This window comes from Lycium ferocissimum, chromosome 11 (genome assembly GCF_029784015.1).
Source record: "Lycium ferocissimum isolate CSIRO_LF1 chromosome 11, AGI_CSIRO_Lferr_CH_V1, whole genome shotgun sequence".
Classification (NCBI taxonomy): domain Eukaryota; kingdom Viridiplantae; phylum Streptophyta; class Magnoliopsida; order Solanales; family Solanaceae; genus Lycium; species Lycium ferocissimum.
The window spans coordinates 56192897-56215148 of record NC_081352.1 but is presented as its reverse complement, the minus strand read 5'-3'; the positions used below and the strand labels follow the sequence as shown (position 1 = coordinate 56215148).

General features: G+C 38.2%; 1 long non-coding RNA gene across 1 annotated transcript; it reads right to left on the bottom strand.

The window, feature by feature from the left end:
- Positions 1 to 1865: 1865 nt before the first annotated feature.
- Positions 1866 to 6543, bottom strand: LOC132037502 (uncharacterized). The gene is made up of 2 exons (XR_009409908.1): positions 6259 to 6543; positions 1866 to 5837 (listed from the first exon to the last, which is right to left on the bottom strand). It is a non-coding gene; the product is annotated as an uncharacterized LOC132037502 (long non-coding RNA).
- Between the last annotated feature and the right edge of the window lie 15709 nt (positions 6544 to 22252).

Sequence of the window (22252 nt, the reverse complement as noted above, 5' to 3'; positions counted from 1 at the left end):
TGAGCTTACTTTGACCGTTCATCGCATAGGGGATAGACGGCATCGAACTCATTGAGCCATCGGCATCCAATGGACATCGCTACATTTTAGTTGCCATCGACTACTTCACCAAATGGGTGGAATCAACTTCTCACAAGTCGATGACCAAGAAGGTCGTGACTGACTTTATCAAGAACAATCTCATTATGCAGCTTCGGTGTGCCCGAGTCCGTCATTACAGACAATGGAGCCAATCTGAACAGCCATCTGATGAAAGACATCTGTGAGCAATTCAAGGTAACCCACAGGAATTCTATTGCCTACCGGCAACATATGAACAGAGCCGTAGAGGCTTCCAACAAGAACATTAAAAGAATCCTGCAAAAAATGATCGACAACTACAAGAACTGGCAGGAGCAATTGCCATATGCTTTGTTGGGATATAGGTTCATAACTCGGACATCCACCGGAGTTGCCCCTTACCTTCTTGTTTACAGTATAGAAGCAGTCATACCCGCAGAAGTAGAAATTCCCTCGTTAAGAATTATTCAAGAAGAAGAGCTAGACGATGCCGAATGGGTTAGAAACTGCTATGAGTAGCTGGCTATGATAGATGAGAAAAGAATGGTGGCCATATGCCACAGATAGCTGTAACAGTTCACATTCTTCGCAGGTAAGGTTAGCGCTCAGAAAAAGCTACTTCGAAATCGTTGGTGCTCTTTTGGACTTTGTTTTAAAAGAGTCGCCACCTAATTTTTAGGAAATTAGGAAAACCAGTTTTGGAAGGGTTTATTCATACGCCGTGAAAAATCCTTCTTAATCCAAATTTCTAGGTAAGGGTTCTGGTGATCCCCTAGGGTAGGTGTTAGGCACCCTAGTATTAAGGATCCGTACTATACGGCTGACCTTCGAATTTCAATGTGTGGGTATTTGCATGAACTCTTTATTTAGTGTAAAATTCCCATAAAAAATATGTCCTTTTATTGAATCTCAAGTTCTTTTTGAAAGAATTTGAGTGTAGTTCCCTTATATATGGGCTATTTTTTAGGTTGGATCTATCGTATACCAATGAATATATTTCCTCTTATGTATCAGGATAAATAATTTTTGTAAGGAAACCATTTTATGATAAAAATATACATGTATTTCTAGCATGCCTTAATCCACACTTGGTTCGGGTCAATCGCATAAACACGCCAAGAACTCCTTACTTGTTATTCCATTTTTTTCAAAAGAATGTTTTTTAGTATGTTGTCTTAAAAATCATCTTAGTTCGGCATTGGGCTGCAAAGAATAAGTTCAATTTGTAATAAACAATAGGCGACCACATGTTTTGGAAGTAAGGGGATTTAAAAAAAAAAAAAATCATATAGGCTTATGTTTGTTTAAAGGGAAAAGAGTTGTGGTTTTTTTTTTTTTTTGGATAAGAAAGTGTAATGGGCTCTAGCCCCAAAACGTGTTTTTGTTGGTCTTATTTCCCGAAAAAAAAGCGTCCAAGACTGGTTTTGAATTTAAATCTGGGTTTATGGCAATTTGGTGGGCCTTGGCCCAAAAGTCGGTTTTTGTTTGTTGGGTTTTATCCAAAACCATGCCGGTTTTTAAGCAAAGTGTAGTATATTTTTTCTTGATTTTTTGAATTCACCATAATACAAAATCTCTCATTTCTATTACAACTGGTTTTAATATAAAAAAAATAGTTTGTTCCTTTTAATTCTGAATTGAGGACTTTTTGACAAATAATTCTGGTAAAACGCTCTTATGCTAACACCTACACGAATTTCTCTAAATCTAATTTATTTTTATAAGAAAGCCATCTTATTTGCCTCTTAGAAAATCCCCATTTTTTTAAAGTAAGGAAATAAGACGGGTTTTGAAAATTCGCGAAGGAGCCTAAAGTCCAACTAAACGGCTTAAGTACCGTTTGCCTAAAACTTCTAGTTCCAACCATTTGGTTTCCAATAGTAATGTGAGTTTACAAATATAAGTATAAATGTAAATGTATCATATAATAATAATGAAATAACTTGGGGTGTACCAAGCCCCTTAACCATTTTCACCCATGATTAGGCCTTCATGGATACACATATTAGCTTCCCTTCCTCAGACTCTATAGAAATCTGAAAGAATTGTCCTGGCACAATAGGGAGGTTGGGTCCTCGGCCCAAGTGGCCATGCGAAGAGTAAGAGAGGGAAATGGGGGAAAAAAGAAAAAGAGTTTGGTCAGACTGGATCCTATAAAATTCACATAATATATATAGAAGATATACACGAATAGTAATATTATTAAAAATAGAAGTAGCCAAACTGCCCTAACATGATATTTTTCTCTCATAGTGCATTTTAATGATGTGTGGGCTGAGTATTTTGGAATGAGATTAGGGTGGTTGCCACCATCCTTATTCCCGTTGTCGCACAAGATTTAAGGGGTTTCATTGAACCCCAGACATGGTTGCCACTGGGGGAAGGTTTGACCAACCCCAAATGATCCTCAACATTACCACAATCAAACACAAGTGCACAATTAGAACCAAATATCATTGAACAGTCTAGCCTTCAACCCAGGACACAGAAGAAAATGCAAAACATAACTCCTAAGAAACAAAGGATAATATTTCACTGTACATCATTACTACTACTTAATTACAACAAGGAACGGGAATATATCCATCATACTATGCATTATTTTAAGCCAGGAGTGGTCTATGCAAAATAAGCTTATCAATCTCTTTATGAAGATGTGCAACCATAGATAGATTCCAATATAGAACTCATTCATAGACACAAACTGCACATCTAAAGGGAAGCAAATAGGCCCTAGTAAAAGGAAAGTATATTCCAACTCACATTTGCAAAGGCCAGGTGTAGACTGAGCTGACAGATATAACATGAGAAAGGAAACTAATTTCAGTCAAGCTAAACACATAAACATAGTAGGTAGGTGGATTTTTAGGTCCCAGATAGACTTAACTGGGTGAAAACATCAAGTAAAAGTACGCAGGCTGCACACATAGCATAGAAAGGATGTATAAAATCATTCATGTCTCTTTGGTGGAGTTTCTTGAAAGAGGAAGGACTTACATGATCTTGACAGTTTCTTAGAACTCAGTTTCAGTTTCAATGCTTTACCTATTCAAATTTTTTGTTTCCCTATAAGCTTTTCCTTTGGTGTTCTAGTTCAGTCATGTACATGTGCACCTAGGTTCATAACTAGGTTTCACTAAGCCACTTATCAATGCATGTCTGATTTTAGCCAAGTCTTCTAGGTTCTATCAACAAAATTCTCATGATCTTTTGAAAGATTTGTATAGTTAGCATGCACCACCATGGGCTTATGAAAGTGCAATGGTGCCTTTTATATGAAGGGAAAGTGTGGTGAGTCATACAGTGCTTGATCACCCCCCTAGATCCCCTCTCAAGGCACCTTTTAAAAAGACTCTTCCTGGCCATGTGATTTTTAGCTTACCTTCAACCTTTCTCTAATCATAAAGAGTATTGCTACCAGGAGTCACTTACAACTAAATGCCCTAACAAGCTCAAATGCATGGACATAGGAATGGACAGGATCATTTAGGCTAGGATTAGGATCATTTTCACCACTAGAAGCTAGGAAAATCCATACAGAACCACAGCATAAGTCAAGGTGTCATCAACAAGTTCTTTAACCTTCTTCACAGAACCATCATAAACCAATCTAGGAATTCATCAAGTTATGCCATATTACAAACTTCATCTAGCCAAATCATAGAAAATGTGTATGAGGCAACCAAGTAAATGATGGTAACTAGGATATCTGGACAGAGTATTAGAGATTAAGCCCAAACACAAATGATTCAAGTAGTGACAGTAGGCAGATTTCCCTTTTCTTTTTTTTTTAAATCTTTTTAGCCAGTTATGTTCCAATAGAACTCATGTAGGAAATCTCATGATTCAACAGTACAGACTAGATAGGCAATTTTGATCTTGGATATGGCATGATCACTTTCTTTTAAACATTCAGCACCTCTAAACAGAACACAAAGGGAATTCAAGCAAAACAAATAACTAAATGGCCATGATCCAACCCTCATCTCAGTAAAGATCCTTTATTACTTAAGCAAGACCAAACCTTTAATCTTTTGACACAACAACATTCACAGGAAAGGAAGAAAAGGAAAGAGGGAAGACAGACTCAACTGGCAAGTGAAATAAATCCCTGAACTGTCATGCAGGTGCAAAGAAAAATATGGCATCTTCATAAACAGGTCACATAGCAAGCATTTTAGATTCCTACTCAAGTTCTAAAGGGACTAATTTCTTAGCAAAAAAATTGATTCAAATCCCTTGCCAACCTAGTCTCTAGACAGAGTTCTTCTAATGAATATACACAAGGTTCAAGCTAGTCTAGGCAGTTTTATCCTCCTTCCTTTTTACCTAGTCATGTTTTATCACTGAAAATACATTAGACTTGCAGAGCAATGCCACTTTACCAAACTAAGGGTTCATCATTAGCCTAACCCCCTTTTCCCTCTGACAATCTTGGTTTAGTGCCTTTATAGACTTATTCTCAGTGTGGTTCTATCCCTGATCAGTATTCAAACATCTAACTTAATAATGATTAGCTAGCTATTAAGGCTAGGTCCACTCAGTATTTCTTAATTCAGAACTTACATAGTCAACAACAAGTCGGGGTTATTTTCATTAGTCAAGCTTAATCCAGAGGTCATAATCAGGTAAGAATCTCAAGCAAATTAGTTTCCAACAAAGCATATATAAACTGTAAATCTTGTTTTAAGTTGACTTGCTCTTATCATGAAACAATAAGCCAGACTAATCTAAGAAAGAACATAAGGCTTTCTCATTTAATGAAATACTGCATTCTTAATCCGCCCGTATCCCTAATCCCCCCCCCCCCCCCCCCCCCCTTTTTAACCATATTTACTAAAGTCAAAACAGTTACTACACACTATAGATTTCAACAAACCAATAAGGAATAGGAACAAATCACATAGAGAGTCAAATTATGGCATTTGTATAGCAATGCAGCATCAACCATGGAAGGCATAACACATTTGCACCCAGATTCTTAAGGCACAGCTTTAAGGTGATTCTCACTTAAGCATGGTAGGATACAGATAGAAGGGCCTTACTTTAAAAAGAAGAACATCACAAATCAACTAATGACAATTCTGGACATGTTCAATAATGCAAAACAGAAGTCCTTAGACACAGCTAGAAAGGTACTTAAGTCATGAATCCCTTTTGGAGATAGGTGTTATCACATTATGATGCAAGTAATCCAATGATGACCCTATAAACATGTCATATGGACTTCCTAACACAAAGAAGTCTTACCAAAGAGTCATACAAACCAAATTAGTATTCCAATAGCCTAACAACACCCTATGTGTTCCCTAATTAAACTAAGCACCTCTTATTTTAATATATATTTTAATAGTGAACTGTTGTCCTTTATCAAGCCTCAAAGTCATTCCAATATAAATCATTTCAAGTTTCCAGCAATCTCAAACATTCTTGCAAAGGATTAACACTCATTTAGAACATCCAACTCAAACAGATAATGAAAGACTAGATTAAGTACATAAGATAAACAAGGCACCATGCTTAGGATGGGGCTCATTCTGAAGCTTATTAAACAGTGCTTAAGTAAAAAAAATCCTACTATAAGACCATCTATCAATCAAGAACACTTAATAACACAGATCAATTATCAACTTATAAATAGAATGACAAAAATATATAAAAGGGTTGGGGTATTACCTTTTTTCAATGCAGCCTTTGGTCAAGAATGGATTCAAAAGCTCTTTGTGCTTCCACCCTCCAACTCAGCGAAAAAGAAGGAAAAAAAAATAACTAAGGGACTCAAACCCGACAAAGAGAGTTTTTTTTTTAGTCTAAAATTATACTTTTGCTTAAATTTCAAGTTCTTGACTTAAACTTCTAGCCTTTTGATTTTTTACACTTCTGAAAACTTGTTTTTGTGATGAAGGTTGGGGTTCTATTTATAGAATCCCCAAACTATGAAGGAACTTCAAAATATCGATGTGGGACTAACATTTTTCCCATTCAAATGACCTCTGTAACAAGATCTACGGTTGAAATTAGCTAGAACTAAGAACGCATGGCCAGATATGAGTATTGTTCTACTCGATCTGGCCTGTTTGTACTTGACCAATGAAAATCAAACAAATACAACAACATAATCATGAAAATAAAGAACAAAATGCAGGAAATCATATATTAGATTCAAAAATTTAAAGGAAAGCTTAAAGTGAATACGACTTATACCGTGTTTGGAAGGAAGGAGATGAAAACGAGGTTGGATCATTAATGTTATCACGCGAAAAGGGTGTACGAAGGCTGCAAAGCCTTTTACTCTCTGCAACTTTTCCATTTCTGGCATGAGAGAGAAGGCACAAAGCCTGGCGGCGCTAAGGTTAGCGTATGGGGTAAGGGGAAGGGAAGAGGGAAGGGTTAGGGATCATTTGGCTTGGAAAATGATAAGGATAAAGGGGGTTATCCCCTTAACAGCCGCCTTGGGCCGGGTCAGCCCTATTGGGCTTGGACTCGGTCCACCTGATTTTTAAGAAATAAAATGGGGGCCTTTTCTTGTGTATACACCAAGTGTATATGTACATATATATATATATATATATATTATATGTGTGTGTATACTTGGTGTATATACTGAGTATATCTAAGTCTTAACCATTTATAATTTAAAATACTATTGAAGAAAATTTAAACCACAGGGAAAATCAGATTGCTACGCATTTTTATAATAAATTAAAAAAAAATGAGAAAAATAATTTTAAAGGTCGGTTAAGTCGTTAATGGGCTTGAAAAGAATTGGCCCAATGTATTTATTTTAATAATTTTTACTTGGCATAGCTTACTATGTTACATATTTATGGAATATAACTATACTTTTTAATAATTAAGTTTAGTAGCTATAATATTATATTTTTACAACTTATAGCTACCCACTTTTCTACCAATTAACTTACCACTTCCCACACCCCTATTTTTTAGCTGCAAACTTTCTCTCTCTCCCCTTTTCCTAAATATACGTTTCTAACTCTCATCTCCTCTAATTTCGTGCTTTTCAAATCGCTCGATTTCTTTCACTTCCTTTTTTTACTCGTATTAACTCGCTCATTAATTTCAACCTTTTACCGCCAAAATTCAACTCTATTTCCTAAAATATGTAAGATTCTCTCGTTATTTTTGTGTTCTCTCTCATCATCTTTGTTTCTTTTTGGGTTTACTACTAAGCCACTGCATTTCATCTTTCCCCGTATTCGGTGGAAGTTTAAAGGTTTTTTGTTTTTGTTTTGAGGGATCCATGTATCATTCATCCCGATGTCGTTTTAGACCACCGTCTTCTCCGCATGATCCGATCGCACGGGCCGTCTTCTCTTTTCCGGTCGTATCCGTAGCAATTGCATGGTCGATCTATAGCAATTACAAAGACCAACTATTTGACACGGCCGACCGTAGCAATTAAAAAGATCAGCCTATTTGAACAGAAAATATTAAAGACCAAATCATTTAACCGACATGAATGTTCCTAGATACCCTCCGCCGCCGGCCACCGGAATTTTTGAATACAGATCTGAAGTTTTTGTTATTGGACAAGAGTAAAAATATTCATGCTCTCCAAGAGGTATTTTTTCTTATTAATGACCCTATTTTCACTTCACCAGATATGTATTTTACTTGCATTTTAAGTATATTTTATCGTATTTTTCGATGAACTTCAGTTAATTCCTGTTTTTTCAATTCACCAGATCTATATTTTGCATACATTTTAAGTATATTTTTGTCGTATTTTTTTATTATTTCAATTAGTTTGTGTTTTGAACTTCAGTTAATTCGTTTTTTCAATTCACCCCGGATTCCGTATTTTGCGTAAATTTTAAGTATATTTTTTTCGTATTTTTTATTATTTCAATTAATTTGTGTTTTTAATTGTGTGTTATATATTTTTTCTACCTAATTTGTTACTTGTAAATTTATGCGATTTTGAATTTGTGTTTACTTTTTATCAAAGTATATTTTGTAGTATATATTCACTGTATTTGAAGTGTATTTTTACAAAGACGATCCACATCGTTGTAGTGACAACCACAGTGCATTTGACATTGATATATTTGCATTATAGTTATAGTATATTTTTAGTCTATCTTGAATGTGATGTTTTTTATTGTGGTTAATTTGTTATTTTGTTATTTTTTCATGTTTTGTTAATGTAAAGTTTCAGTATATCTTGACGCATTCCAGTTGAAATTGATGCAAAGTTTCTCCGTATGAGATACGACGCAAATCGACAAGGCAACCTCGAATGCATTTATTGATAACGAGCAACCACCAATACTCGTCAAGGCTACCGTTGATTATGATGCAGTGATTTTAGTAGATGTTCAGGAGTAGATTTGTAGACAGAACAGTTTATATTTTAAGTTGTTTTTTTTTTCTCCAACTTTTTTTTGATGTATAATATCACTGTTGCAACATTATTTTTATGAAGATTTTAGAAGAAGTTTTATGTATTTTGGTAATGATCCCGCTTGTTGTATAGTCTAATTGTAGATTTGAATTCTGTTTTATTACATTTATAGTTTTCTTGTATAGTTACTGCTAAAAAATTACAAAGTGCATTTCAATATCAAGTTTGTATTTCCTACATGTTTTCACTATATTTTATTGATGAACCAGAAGAGTTCTATGCATTTTCTCTATATATTCATGGTACACTTGAATTCATTATTGAACCATAAAATTTATTTTTCTGTACAATATACTTCAAAAATTAAAGAACAATTTTAATACTTCTAAAATACATACAAAATACAAGTGAAATATATTGTAAAAATATTCATTACGATTCAAATCTTACGGATCAATTAGAATACACTCAAAAATACAATCATAATACAGATAAAATACAGTGAATCAAAAGCCACTCTTAGGGATTAAAGTTTTTTTACGGAGTCAAGTTCTCCCATCTTATTAAAGTTACAAAATAATATTCAATATCATCTTATTGCACTCAATAACTAATATTTTTTGTAATGAACATTTTGATTTTTAATAATGTAATTTCATTGAATATTTTTAATAACGAACACAAAACCGATGGTCATAGCATCAGGAGACAATCTCAACTTGTCACTATGCAATTCAAATTTTTTTGATGAACAAATCAAGCTTTGTGTGATTTATGGAACATTAAAAAGAGATTTTTTTTTAGTTATATTTTGGGAAAAAATATGAAGAGAGTTTTTGAATTCAAATTTTATGTGAATGATTAGATGTTGAATGAGATATGTGATTAGATATGGAAGAGAATGAGATTTGCGTGATTTATGGAACATTAAAAACAGATTTCTGTTTAGTTTGAAAAATATATTTTTTTCCTTAAATAGAGGCATTATTTGCTCAACAGTTCCGTGTATTTAGTCTGTATTTTGGCTATATTTATGCGACGCATCCAGGACCTAAATATAGGAAAAACCAGCTACGAATTGTAAATAATGCATTTGTAGTTATAGCTTGTTAGAAGCAGCTAAAAGGTAGCTATTTGTGAAAATTTCACTTTATTTTAATTATGGCCTCTTAATCTAATTTTGAAAATTAGGACAAACATATTATTTTAAATTAAATACCAGCAGGCTAATTTTTTTTTTTTTAAAAGCTAATTTCTTTAAATGAAGGAACAATTAAACTAATTGTGACCTAGACAAAAAATCAAAAAGGAAAATATAGATCTAATAATGGGTTCAGTTTTGCAAATAATTATCATTTAATTAATTAACTAGCCTAATCAAATCATTAAAGGGCAATGATGCTTATTTTTGTAAAAATCAGGAGTAGAAAAAAAAAAAGGGTAAATAATTAATTACTTAAGCTATTTAAATTATCTGAATTTTAGCAAAAAAAATGTTTAAAAACAATTTTAAATGATTAAACAAGAATTCCTCTTCTTTCTCTCTTTCCTCTTTAAAAAAAAAAAAATTTAACCAAATATCTTGAAAATTCTTTATTACTCTCTAAATAAACATGGTGCATGAAAAACCTTTTCGCTAATTTAAAAGGGTAGAAATATTGATCTGGGCATTTTATAAAGATGATTTAAGGTTATTGAAATGCTCAGCTTATTCACTTATTACCTGGGGACCCCGAGTGATTAAAATAACTTACGGGATATAAAAAATTAGGTGTCAACAACAGCTATACGGACAGAGAATGTCCCATTCTTTCAATAAGCGGGTCAGAGCCCGACTTTTTCAAATCGGACAACTCGTACTCAAGAGAATCTTCCCTCATCAAGATGAATACAAGGGCAAATTTGTACCAAATAGGCAAGGACCATGCATGGTTCGAAAAGTGCTTTCAGGAGGACCCGTAGTCCTAGCCGAGATAGACGAACAAGACTGGCCCAAAGCCATCAATGCAGACACACTCAAGAGATACTACATCTAAGATTCCATTTGCTTGTAATTGCATTTATTATTTCCCTGTAATCGTACCTTTTTGCTTGTAATCGTACTTTTGCAATAGAATAGGAAAAAACGATCACCAATGTAATATGATGTCACAACCCATTTTGGGACTGTACGGGCACCTACCTTTCCTACCTTGGAAGGCGAACCCTCTCATTCATTGACACATCAATTGAGAAACAAATCATTTAAAGCATTAGATAATTAGAAATACAGCGAAACTCCATAATATATTTAATAAACTCAAGTGTTTATATGTTCACAACAATACGTGATTACAGACTTGATACAATTTCCCATGACCTGGTCTAGACTAGTACAAGAGCGACTAAGTAATTGCAGATCCCCACTACATTCAAAGACTTAACCTCCATCCCGGAATGAAATGGGATGAGGCCTTCTAGATTGGCACCGTGTATTTTCACATATGCTTCGATCAATCACCTGAAACAATCTACACCGCAAAGAGGGTGTAGTAAGTGCAATATTAGTACAAACCACGCGTACTGAGTAAGTATCATAAGCCGACAATGGTTAGTAACACATATCAGTAAAAGAATTCACAGATAAACATGATAACAACCCAATTAAGTCATACGTCTATCTACCACACACTGTAAATCAATACCTTTAGGCATTAATTTCACTCTAATAATTCACCAGTCAATCTCACAACGATCTCCGAACTCACATATCATTAAATCGATCATTTCAGTCTAGTAGTCAGCTCATCATTAAGACACCTGTTATCCTACGTCACATAGAGACCAAACATATAACTAATCTTACAGACGGTCTATGGGATACCTTAACAAGTTCAATCGCTGAATACCGATTCAAGTACACGTCATTGCCTGAGTAAAGCATCTAATCCCAAATGTGCCAAGTATGAATAAATCAATCCGAATCCAGTTATCACAAGTAAACACCAAATCATCTTATACAAGCCATAATGCAATGCAATGCAAGATGTACGAATGCAATGCCATGCCATGCAAATGAGGTGTACACATGTACTCTGGACGGAAATATCGACATCTCGGTAGCACAACCCAGTGTGACTTGCGAAGTCTAAGTTCCACCCGTCCCGAATCTTTGCCTAACAGACAGACGGGACCCTGGCTAATTACTCCCAGGGGAGTCTCATCGGCACCACTCTGGGGTACCCGCAGAGTCCATGCACTAACAACAATTCCGAAATAATATCGGAATCGGCCATGCAACAACGATGCCAGAACAGATCATCGGACATCGGCTATGCATCATGAATGGATGAGAATGCGTGCAATGCGTGTATCAACTTCAACAATCAAGCTTAATATCACAAGTACCAACAATGGGGTACGCCAACAATGTATCAATATCACAATACCAATAGTGAGTATGCCAACAATGTATCAATATCACAATACCAACAGTAGGTATACAAACAATGTATCACTATCACAATACCAGCAGTGGGTCTGCCAAAAATGTATCTATATCACAATACTAACAGTGGGTATGCCAGCAATGTATCTATATCACGATACCAACAGTGGGTATGCAAACAATATATCCGAACCACAAATACCACAATGGGCATGCCAATAATATATTCCAAATCAAGATGAATGCCAGGGTCTAATCTCTATCAACAACTCGTGGCACCAAGTTAGTATAATAGAACTATCAAGAATAACACAACGGGGTGGCTAGTCCCAACACACAACATGTCAATCAATCGATATACATTATTACCACTTCCTTAAATCATCCTATTAGCTTAGAACAAGTAATCTCACCCTACACTTACAATCATTCGTCACAACTCTTTTTAGAAGTAAATCCCAATCATTGGTGTATTTTATCCTCTCATTTATCAACTAGGTTCACTATTAATGGCATAACACAATAATCATATATTACGGGAATTTCTCATCATTATACACAACAATAGGTTTCACTCGCTACTTCCAAGTCATATATATGCACCGATATTAAAGAAAACCACATCAAACAACCTAATGTATCTACAGGACACAAGCCCGAACACATAAATCACACAACAATACTATTCTAAGCATAACTATTATTCTATATGGGTAATTGTGGATAGACTTATGAAGTCAGCTCATTTCTTACCGGTCAGAACTACATATGTAGCGGAAGATTATGCAAAGCTTTATTTAAAGAGATAGTGCGACTTCATGGCGTTCCAGTATGTATTATCTCCGATAAAGGGACTCAATTTATAGCCAATTTTTGGAAAACTTTACAAGAAGGTTTGGGGACTCAGAAAAGTCTTAGTACTGCATTTCATCCACAGACTGATGGGCAAGCTAAGCGTATCATCCAGACTCTTGAGGATATGCTACGGGCATGTACATTGGATTTCGGAGGTAGTTGGAATGATCACTTACCGCTTATCGAATTTTCTTATAACAACAGTTATCATTTTAGCATCCAAATGGCTCCGTATTACGCTTTATATGGGCGCAAGTGTAGATTGCTAATCGGGTGGTTTGAAGTAGGAGAGGCTAAATTGATAAGACCAGACTTGGTCTAACAAGCTACAGAAAAGGTCAAGCTCATACATAATCGACTATTAACAGCTTAGAGTCGTCCGAAAGCCTATGCAGATAATCGTCGAATGGACTTAGAGTTTCAAGTGAAGGATTGGGTATTCTTGAAGGTGTCGCCAATGAAGGGCATTATGAGATTTGACAAAAAGGGAAAGATTAGTCCCCGGTATATTGGGCCTTATGAAATTGTACGCAAGATAAGCCAAGTGGCTTACGAATTAGATTTACCTCCTAATTTGGAGTCAGTTCACCTAGTTTTTCATGTATCAATGCCTCGTAAGTGCATTGGAGATCCTTCCAGGATTGTACTAGTAGATGATGTTCAAGTCACTGAGGAATTATCCTACGAAGAAGTTCCAATTGCCATTCTAGATAGGCAAGTACGGTGACTCAGAACCAAAGATATAGCTTCGGTTAAAGTTTTATGGAGAAATAATAATAGAGAGGAAATGACTTTGGAAGCAGAAGAAGACATGAAGTTCAGGTACCCGCATTTGTTTCCACCTCCAGAGGAGACTAGGGCAGAGATGCTATTGTCCTCAGGTATGTAGTCTTTGTCCTTGATGCTTTCCTGGTCGTGTGTGGCCATGGTTATTGATGTTGTTGTTGGAGCACTTTGAGGCGATGTATTTTGGGTTGCTTGTCACGACCCAAACCGATGAGCCGTGACAAGGGGTCTGACCTCTAGCGACCAAACACCCCTAAACACTTATCTGAAACATGCTGAACATCAATAGCCCATAAACGGCACAAACTAATCTCATAAAGAGGAAATATCCGAACTCTGTACAATCTGCATATATATACAAAACATGCGAAAGAACAGTGCAAGCCAGCTAGGCTGCTATATATACTGTACACAAAAGAATATAAGCCGACAAGGCTACAATGTCCGACTACTATATACACCTGTCTACAGACCTCTACTGGAATGAAAGCTGTAGAAAGGATGGGACAGGGCTCCGTCGTACCCATCTATATACATCTCAAAAGAATGGCCTACCAAAATAGACCGCAACTCCGGATCGAATGGAGTGCTGTTGTCCGATCGGTCTATTTGGATAAGGGTCCTACTAAGCTGGACCACCTCCCTATCTATCTGTACCTGCGGGTATGAATGCAGCCCCCCGAGCAACGGGGAGTCAGTATGGATAATGTACTGAATATGTAAAGCATAAAGTATGAACTAGTATCCGTCGCATTTGATCGAATACGTATGTCGGAAGTATGGACATATATATATATATATATATATATATATATATATATATATATATATATATATATATATATATATCGGTATGGATAATGTGCGAATATGTAAAGCATAAAGTATGAACTAGTATACGTACGCATTTGACCGAATCGTATACGTGAAGTATGGACATATATATATATATATATATATATATATAGTAGGTACACACCTCATTGTCACATCACGGGCCACACCTTCACCCCCTGTCAAGTGTGCCTTTCTCATGTATGTACTCCAACATCATAGGCCACTCATGGACCACTCATAGGCCACACCTTCACCCCCTGTCAAGTGTGCCTTTCTCACATAGAACGTAATATCATAGGTCACACCTTCACCCCCTGTCAAGTGCGCCTTTCTTTAAAATAGTCTCATGCCACTACCTTACCCTTCATCAATCTATCACTTCCACAAATACCCTTTCTTTACCTAAAATCACTAAAGCTCTTGATAGCAAACTCAAATACAAGGGTAGGAATCATTTACATACCTTGAGGGGTCAAGAATCCCAAGAATCACTTTAACTTCAACTCCCTAAACTTCCCATTCTTTGAGAAACCCTAGAAACAACCTTTTTCTTCACAAGCTCGGGTTTACGGGGTTCGGGTCTTGTCAAATCTTCACTACTATGCCATAAATGTTGGGAGAGCAAAATATTAGGGTTTTTTGATCTGGGAATGAGAGAAACAAGACATAAAGTCATGGACCACATAGTTATACTCGGATAATTAAATGCTTCAGTGGTCCGGTTCGATGAGCTAGTCGACGACCCGTCGACGTGCTCATTGACCTGCGCCTGCAGAATGCAAGGCTGCGGAACCCTGTCAACGCAGCACAACGATGGTCCGTCGACAGGTTTGACGACTCGTCGATCTTGGCTGGTGTCTGCAGACTTTTCCAATTAGGTTCAGATCGCGTCGATTCGATTCGTTCAACTTCTAACCCCGTAGTTCACCAGGAATTCCTGCTTGTACCATTGCACACGGGGTAGGACACTTTCTATCTCCAAAACTTGAGTTCGGGTCTCAATTCCCAAGGCATACCTAACTAGAAAATCATAAGTTCTACCACTATGAAGACAAGGGGTGTAACATTCTTTCCCCCTTAGGAACATTCGTCCTCGAATGTTCAAACAATCCTGTGTTATAAAAATTTTGGCATAGTTTCCCCTGTACTTATACCAATCTGTCTTGTACCCAACAACCCAAAATAATGCCTCACAAGGCCACATACTAAAACATACAATGCTAGGGCCTCACACGACCAATCACAATAAGTGAAATGAAATAATACCTGAGAAAAGTGATGCCTCTGACTGCACCTCCTGTACTGCTGGGAACAAATGCGGGTACTTAATCTTCATCGCTTCTTTCACTTCTCAAGTATTTCTTCAACATTCTTATTTCCCCACAAGACTTTAACGGAGGCTACCTCCTTGGTTCGCAACCGACGGACCTGTCTATCCAATATAGCCACTAGAGTCTCTTTGTATGATAACTGTGCGGTCACCTGGATATCACTCACTAGTACAACTCTTGAAGGATCTCTGATACACTTACGAAGCATAGATACATGAAATATTGGATGCACCGACTCTAACTCCGAAGGCAATTCCAGCTCATATGCCACTGTACCCACTATATGAATGATCTTATATGGTCCAATATATCGAGGGCTCAACTTACCCTTCTTACCAAACCTCATCACTCCCTTCATAGGCGAAACTTTCAGGAATACCTAGTCACCCATCTTGAACTCTAGCTTACGTCACCGATTATCCGCATAGGATTTCTATCGGCTCTGAGCTGTTAGCAACCTCTCTCTAATCACTTTCACCTTATCAACTGCTTGCTGTATTAAGTCTGGGCCTAGTAACTGATTCTCCCTAACATCAAGTCATCGTATGGGCGATCTATACCTCCGCCCATATAAGGCCTCATAATGAGCCATTTGAATACTGGAATGGTAACTTTTGTTATATGCGAACTCGATAAGAGGCAAATGATCCTCCCAATTGCCCTGAAAGTCAAGCACACAAGCTCTAAGCATATCCTCAAGGGTCTGTATAGTACGCTGTGCTTGCCCATCTGTCTGTGGGTGAAATGTGGTGCTAAGACTCATCTGAGTCCCTAATCCCTACTGGAAAGACTTTCAGAATCTAGCTGTGAACTGTGCTCCCCTATCTGAAATAATGGCTGAAGGAACATCATGGAGTCGTACAATCTCCTTAAGATAAAGCCTAGTATAATCTCGATAAATTTTGCATAAGTAGTTCGACGGGCGAGAAAGTGAGGCGACTTTGTAAGCCTATCAACTATGACCCATATCGAATCACACTTCCCATTGAGTACGAGGCAACCCCCGTAATAAAGTCCATATTAATTCCCTCCCACTTCCATGTCGGAATCTCCATCCTTTGTAATAGATCTCCAGGCTTCTGGTGCTCTATTTTAACTTGCTGACAATTTGGACCTTTGAGTGACAAATTTTGCTATATCTCTTTTCATACCATCCTACCAATAAACTTTTCTGAGATCATGGTACATCTTTGTTGAGCATGGATGAATAGAATAGCGGGATTAATGTGCCTCTCCCATAATCTGCTGATGGAATCCTGCAACACTAGGGACACACTATCTACCTCGATATCTGAGTACTCCATCACCTGTGATCACAAAGGGTGTCTTTTCTTTCTAAGGTGTTGTATCTCGGTAATGAACTAGAGCAGGATCTCTATACTGACGCTCCTTTATCTCAACTACCTGGGATGATACCGCTGTGTCTTGAACAGTAATCCCTACATCACCTGAATCTATCAATCGAACCCCGAGGCTAGCTAATCGATGAACCTCACAGACCATTTCTCTTCTCTCTGGTGATACGTGAGACAAGCTACCCATAGATTTACGAATAAGGGCATCGACTGCCACATTAGCCTTCCCGGGATGATACAGAATATTCACATCGTAATCTTTTAACCTCTCTAACCATCGCCTCTTATGCAAGTTCAAATCCTTCTGCGTAAAGATGCACTGGAGGCTTTTATGATCAGTATAGATATCAACATGGACACCATACAAGTATTGCTTCTATATCTTCAAGGCATGAATCACTGCTGCCAACTCAAGATTGTGGGTTGGATAATTCTTCTCGTGCTTCTTCAACTGCCTAGAAGCATAGGCGACAACCTTACCGTGTTGCATCAATACACAGCCTAATCCAACACCTGAAGTATCACAATATATCACATAGCCATCTGCTCCTTCTGGAAGAGTCAAAATTGGTGCTGAAGTTAGCTTACCCTTCAACGTTTGAAAGCTCTGCTCACAAGCGTCTATCCGTTGGAACTTAACTGATTTCTGAGTCAATTTGGTCAATGGGGCTGAAAGAGAGGAAAATCCTTCTATAAACTTTCTATAGTAACCTGCCAAGCCCAAGAAACTACGTATCTCCATTGGTGCCGTGGGCCTTGGCCAATTCTTCACAGCCTCAATCTTTTGGGCATTCACTCTAATGCCTTCCTCCGAAATAATGTGACCCAGAAAAATCACAGAGTTCAACCAGAACTCACACTTAGAAAACTTGGCATACCACTCTTTATCTCGAAGAATCCGAAGCACTGTCCGCAGATGTTCTGCATGATCAGCCTCTGACGGCGAATAAACCAAAATATCATCTATGAACATAATCACGAACAAATCTAGAAAGGGACTGAATACACGATTCATCAAATCCATGAATACGGATGGGGCATTAGTTAGCCCGAATGACATGACACGGAACTCATAGTGGCCATATCTAGTCCGGAATGCCGTCTTCGGGATGTCTTCTTCCTTGACCCTAACCTGGTGATATCCTGATCTCAAGTCTATCTTCGAGAAATATTTGGCGCCTTGCAACTGATCAAATAAATCATCAATCCTCGGGAGCGGATACTTATTCTTTACAGTCACTTTATTCAATTGCCTATAATCAATACACATTCTCAAAGAGCCATCCTTCTTTCTCACATCATATGACCTGGTCGGCTGCAAAAATAACAGGCATTCGATCCCAATCGGCACTGCCCAATATGTAACCTACCACACTGGGCACACCGTGGTAAGGGTGGCCTCATCTGTCCTGACTCTGGTCTGTACTGGGAGCCTGATGCTCTAGAACTCTGGGCCGCTCCGGAATAAGAAGACCGATCAAACCTCGGGCCTGAAAATCGCGGAGGTGCACTCCCTACCGAATGATATGAATACTGGGAATGCTGCTGCCTCTGTCCTCCCCTGGACTCACTTCCAATGTCGAAATCTAGCCCTCTTACCATGGCCTCGGTCACGGTCATGCTCTGCCCCCCTTTGACGCTTGCGATCTTTCAGATTCTATGCATATACCTGTATACGGGAGATATCCATGCCTGGCTGTAATGCAGCAGTCATACAAGCATCTATCAAATGTGGCCCTAAACCAGCCATAAAACAGTGAAATCTATCCTCCATCTCAGTTACCATAGCTGGGGAATATCTAGCCATAGAATCAAAACACACAATACTCTTGGACACTCATGCTGCCCTGCTCAATACGTAAAAATTTGTCTGCTCGGGCTCGCCTGACCTCAGGAGGCAAATAATGGCAGATAAAACCATCTGCGAACTCTCGCCAAACAGCTGGAGGGGTATTTTCTCCCCTAGATAACTCCCAAGTCTGATATCACTGTACAGCAATATCACGAAGTCTATACGAAACTAACTCCACTGACTCAACCTCACTTGCATGCATAACCCTCAAGGTCCTCTGCATACCATCAATGAAATACTAGGGATCTATATTCTGCTTTATCACTGAAAATTCTGGAGGATCTAACTCAAGGAAGGTCTTAACCCTCGAACTACCGGCCTCGCCACCGAGCTCGAGCGGCTACTAATGCGGTCAATAAGCGTACGCATCCCGCACACATCCGGCCTGGTGCATCTAGGCCGAGGAACCGGGGCGGGGGCCGGAGATGGTGTATGCGATGTCTTAGACGGGCCGTCCTCGAATCTCATCCCGAGCCACCTGGTGGCTGCCGAGTACGGCAGTGGCCTCTCCGTGGATTTTCTTGCCTTTCGGCGTGCAGCCTTTCTTGGGAGGCATTCCGAAATAATAACAATTCATCAGAAAGCGAACGCCTAACACATGGCTCTATCACACAATCTTGGAGAGAAAGAATGACATCATCCTAAATGTCCTGTAGCCTCCTGTTTATAAGTGTGGTGTACAACACGCCTATAAATAAGACTCTACTAGACGCGTCGTAGACAACCCTAGGGACGCTCGTTGCCGATACCGCCGCACGATCCAAACCAATGAGCCGTGACAAGGGGTCTGACGTCTAGCGACCAAACACCCCTAAATACTTATCTGAAACATCTTTGAACATCAATAGCCCATAAACGACACAAACTAATCTCATGAAGAGGAAACATCCGAACTCTGTACAATATGCATATATATACAAAACATGCGGAAGAACAGTGCAAGCCAGCTAGGCTGCTCTATATACTATACATAAAAGAATATAAGCCGACAAGGTTACAACGTCTGACTACTACATACAACCGCATAGACCTCTGCGGAATAGAAGGTCAGAGAAAGGACGGGACAGGGCCCCGTCGTACCCATCTATATACATCTCAAAAGAATGGACTACCAAAATAGACTGCAACTCCGGATAGAATAGAGTGCACTGATCGCTGCTGGATAATGTACTGAATATGTAAAGCATAAAGACAACATGTATATATGTATAGAAATCATAAACAAGATCTGATCTCATAAGCTGAAATGGCTATCTGCATAAATCTGTATGAACTAGGATTTGTCTGCATCTGACTGAATCTGTACGTCGGGAAGTATGGACATGCATATATATATATATATAGTAGGCACACACCTTATTGTCACATCACAGGCCACACCTTCACCCCCTGTCAAGTGTGCCTTTCTCATGTATGTACTCCAACATCATAGGCCACTCATGGACCACTCATAGGCCACACTTTCACCCTCTGTCAAGTGTGCCCTTCTCACATAGAACATAATATCCTAGGTCACACCTTCACCCCCTGTCAAGTGCGCCTTTCACTCATACCCCTGAGAATTGGAAGTAAATGCATAGTACAAGTAAAATTGAACGACAGGATTCTCAAACAATAAAATGATAGTTTGCCTCTCATGGGCCTTATTGAACTCGTACTACTAGGACAGGAAATCATAAGATCTGTATATGAGAAAAATACGATAGCCGGGGTACGGGAACATCAAAACTGTATTTCTCTTAGTACTTATAAGAATAGAGTAATATGAAAACTCTCTTACTCGTTTATCGGTTCATATCACAGGATCATGCCAAAAAAAGAAGAAGGAAGGAATAACCTTAACATACCTTACCGTATATCAAATCTCCCAACTTCTACTTCTTGAACTTGTAAATCTATAATTAAGATAACATAAGCCTTAATAAGGCTACTTGCTTTGCTTACTAATCATCCCTAAGCACGTATAAAGCTTAATGAATCATAGACGACCATCTCCTTTATAAGCTTACAATGATAGTGCCTATATATATATATATATATATATATATCCAAATATACATAAATCCATCCCTAATCATTTCTTTAAAATTGTCTCGTACCTTTACCTTACCGCCGTCAATCTATCAACATGAAATATCCTTTCTTTACCTAAAATCACTAAAAAGCTCTTGATAGCAAACTCAAATACAAGGGTAGGAATCATTTACATACCTTGAGGGGTCAGAATTCCAAGAATCACTTTAACTTGACTCCATAAACTTTCCATTCTTTGAGAAACCCTAGAAACAACCTTAACCTTCACAAGCTCGGGTTTACGGGGTTCGGGTCTTGTCAAATCTTCACTACTATGCCATAAATGTTGGGAGAGCAAAACATTAGGGTTTTTTGATCTGGGAATGAGAGAAACAAGACATAAATTCGTGGACCACGTATTTATACTCGGAGAATTAAATGCTTCAGTGGTCCGGTTCGACGAGCTAGTCGACGACCCGTCGACGTGTTGGCGATCCGTTGACGTGCTCGTCGCCTGTGCCTACAGAATAGAGGGCTGCGAAACCCTGTCGACGTTGCACAATGACGGTCCGTCGACAGGTTCGATGACCTGTCGATCTTGGCTGGTGTCTGCAAACTTTTCCAATTTGGTTTAGATCACGTCGATTCGATTCGTTCAATTTATAACCCCGTAGTTCACCAGGAATTCCTGCTGGTACCATTTCACACGGGATAGGACCCTTTCTATCTCCAAAACTCGGGTTCGGGTCTCAATTCCCAAGGCATACCCAACTAGGAAATCATAAGTTCTACCACTACGAAGACAAGGGGTGTAACATTGCTATGACAGGATGGTAGTGCCATATTATAGGGGAAACTCTAGCGAAATTTTTACAGAATCCCCCAGAACCTAACATTCGAGGACGAATGTTCCTAAGGGGGGGTGGAGAATATTACATCTCAAAAATTTCAGGTTGTTGCCTTATGAGTAGACTAATGTGAGCTTCAGATGAACATGAAGCCCTTACGATGTTAAGGAGAGTATTAGGTAGCTTTAAGTGTGCACCATAAGATTTCAAAGTTTTATAAATACATGAGCCTAAGTTAAGAAAGTGAAATACAAGACGTGTTTGGAAAGGTTTTCGTGATAGTTGACTTGATACGTATTTAGTAATGTCGTGGCGGGCTGCTATAGGGCCTATTGTATGGTTAGTGAAGTGTTATATAAGTGCTAAGAAAGTTCTACAAGGATTGGAGATTAAACGAATCAACGAGAGAAGTTCGAAAAAATAGTGGGTTATACTATCACTTATACGGTCCGTATAAATTTATACAGTTCGTATAAGGATCCGTATAACAGTTACAGTGATGGGTCACCAAGGGTGATATTAT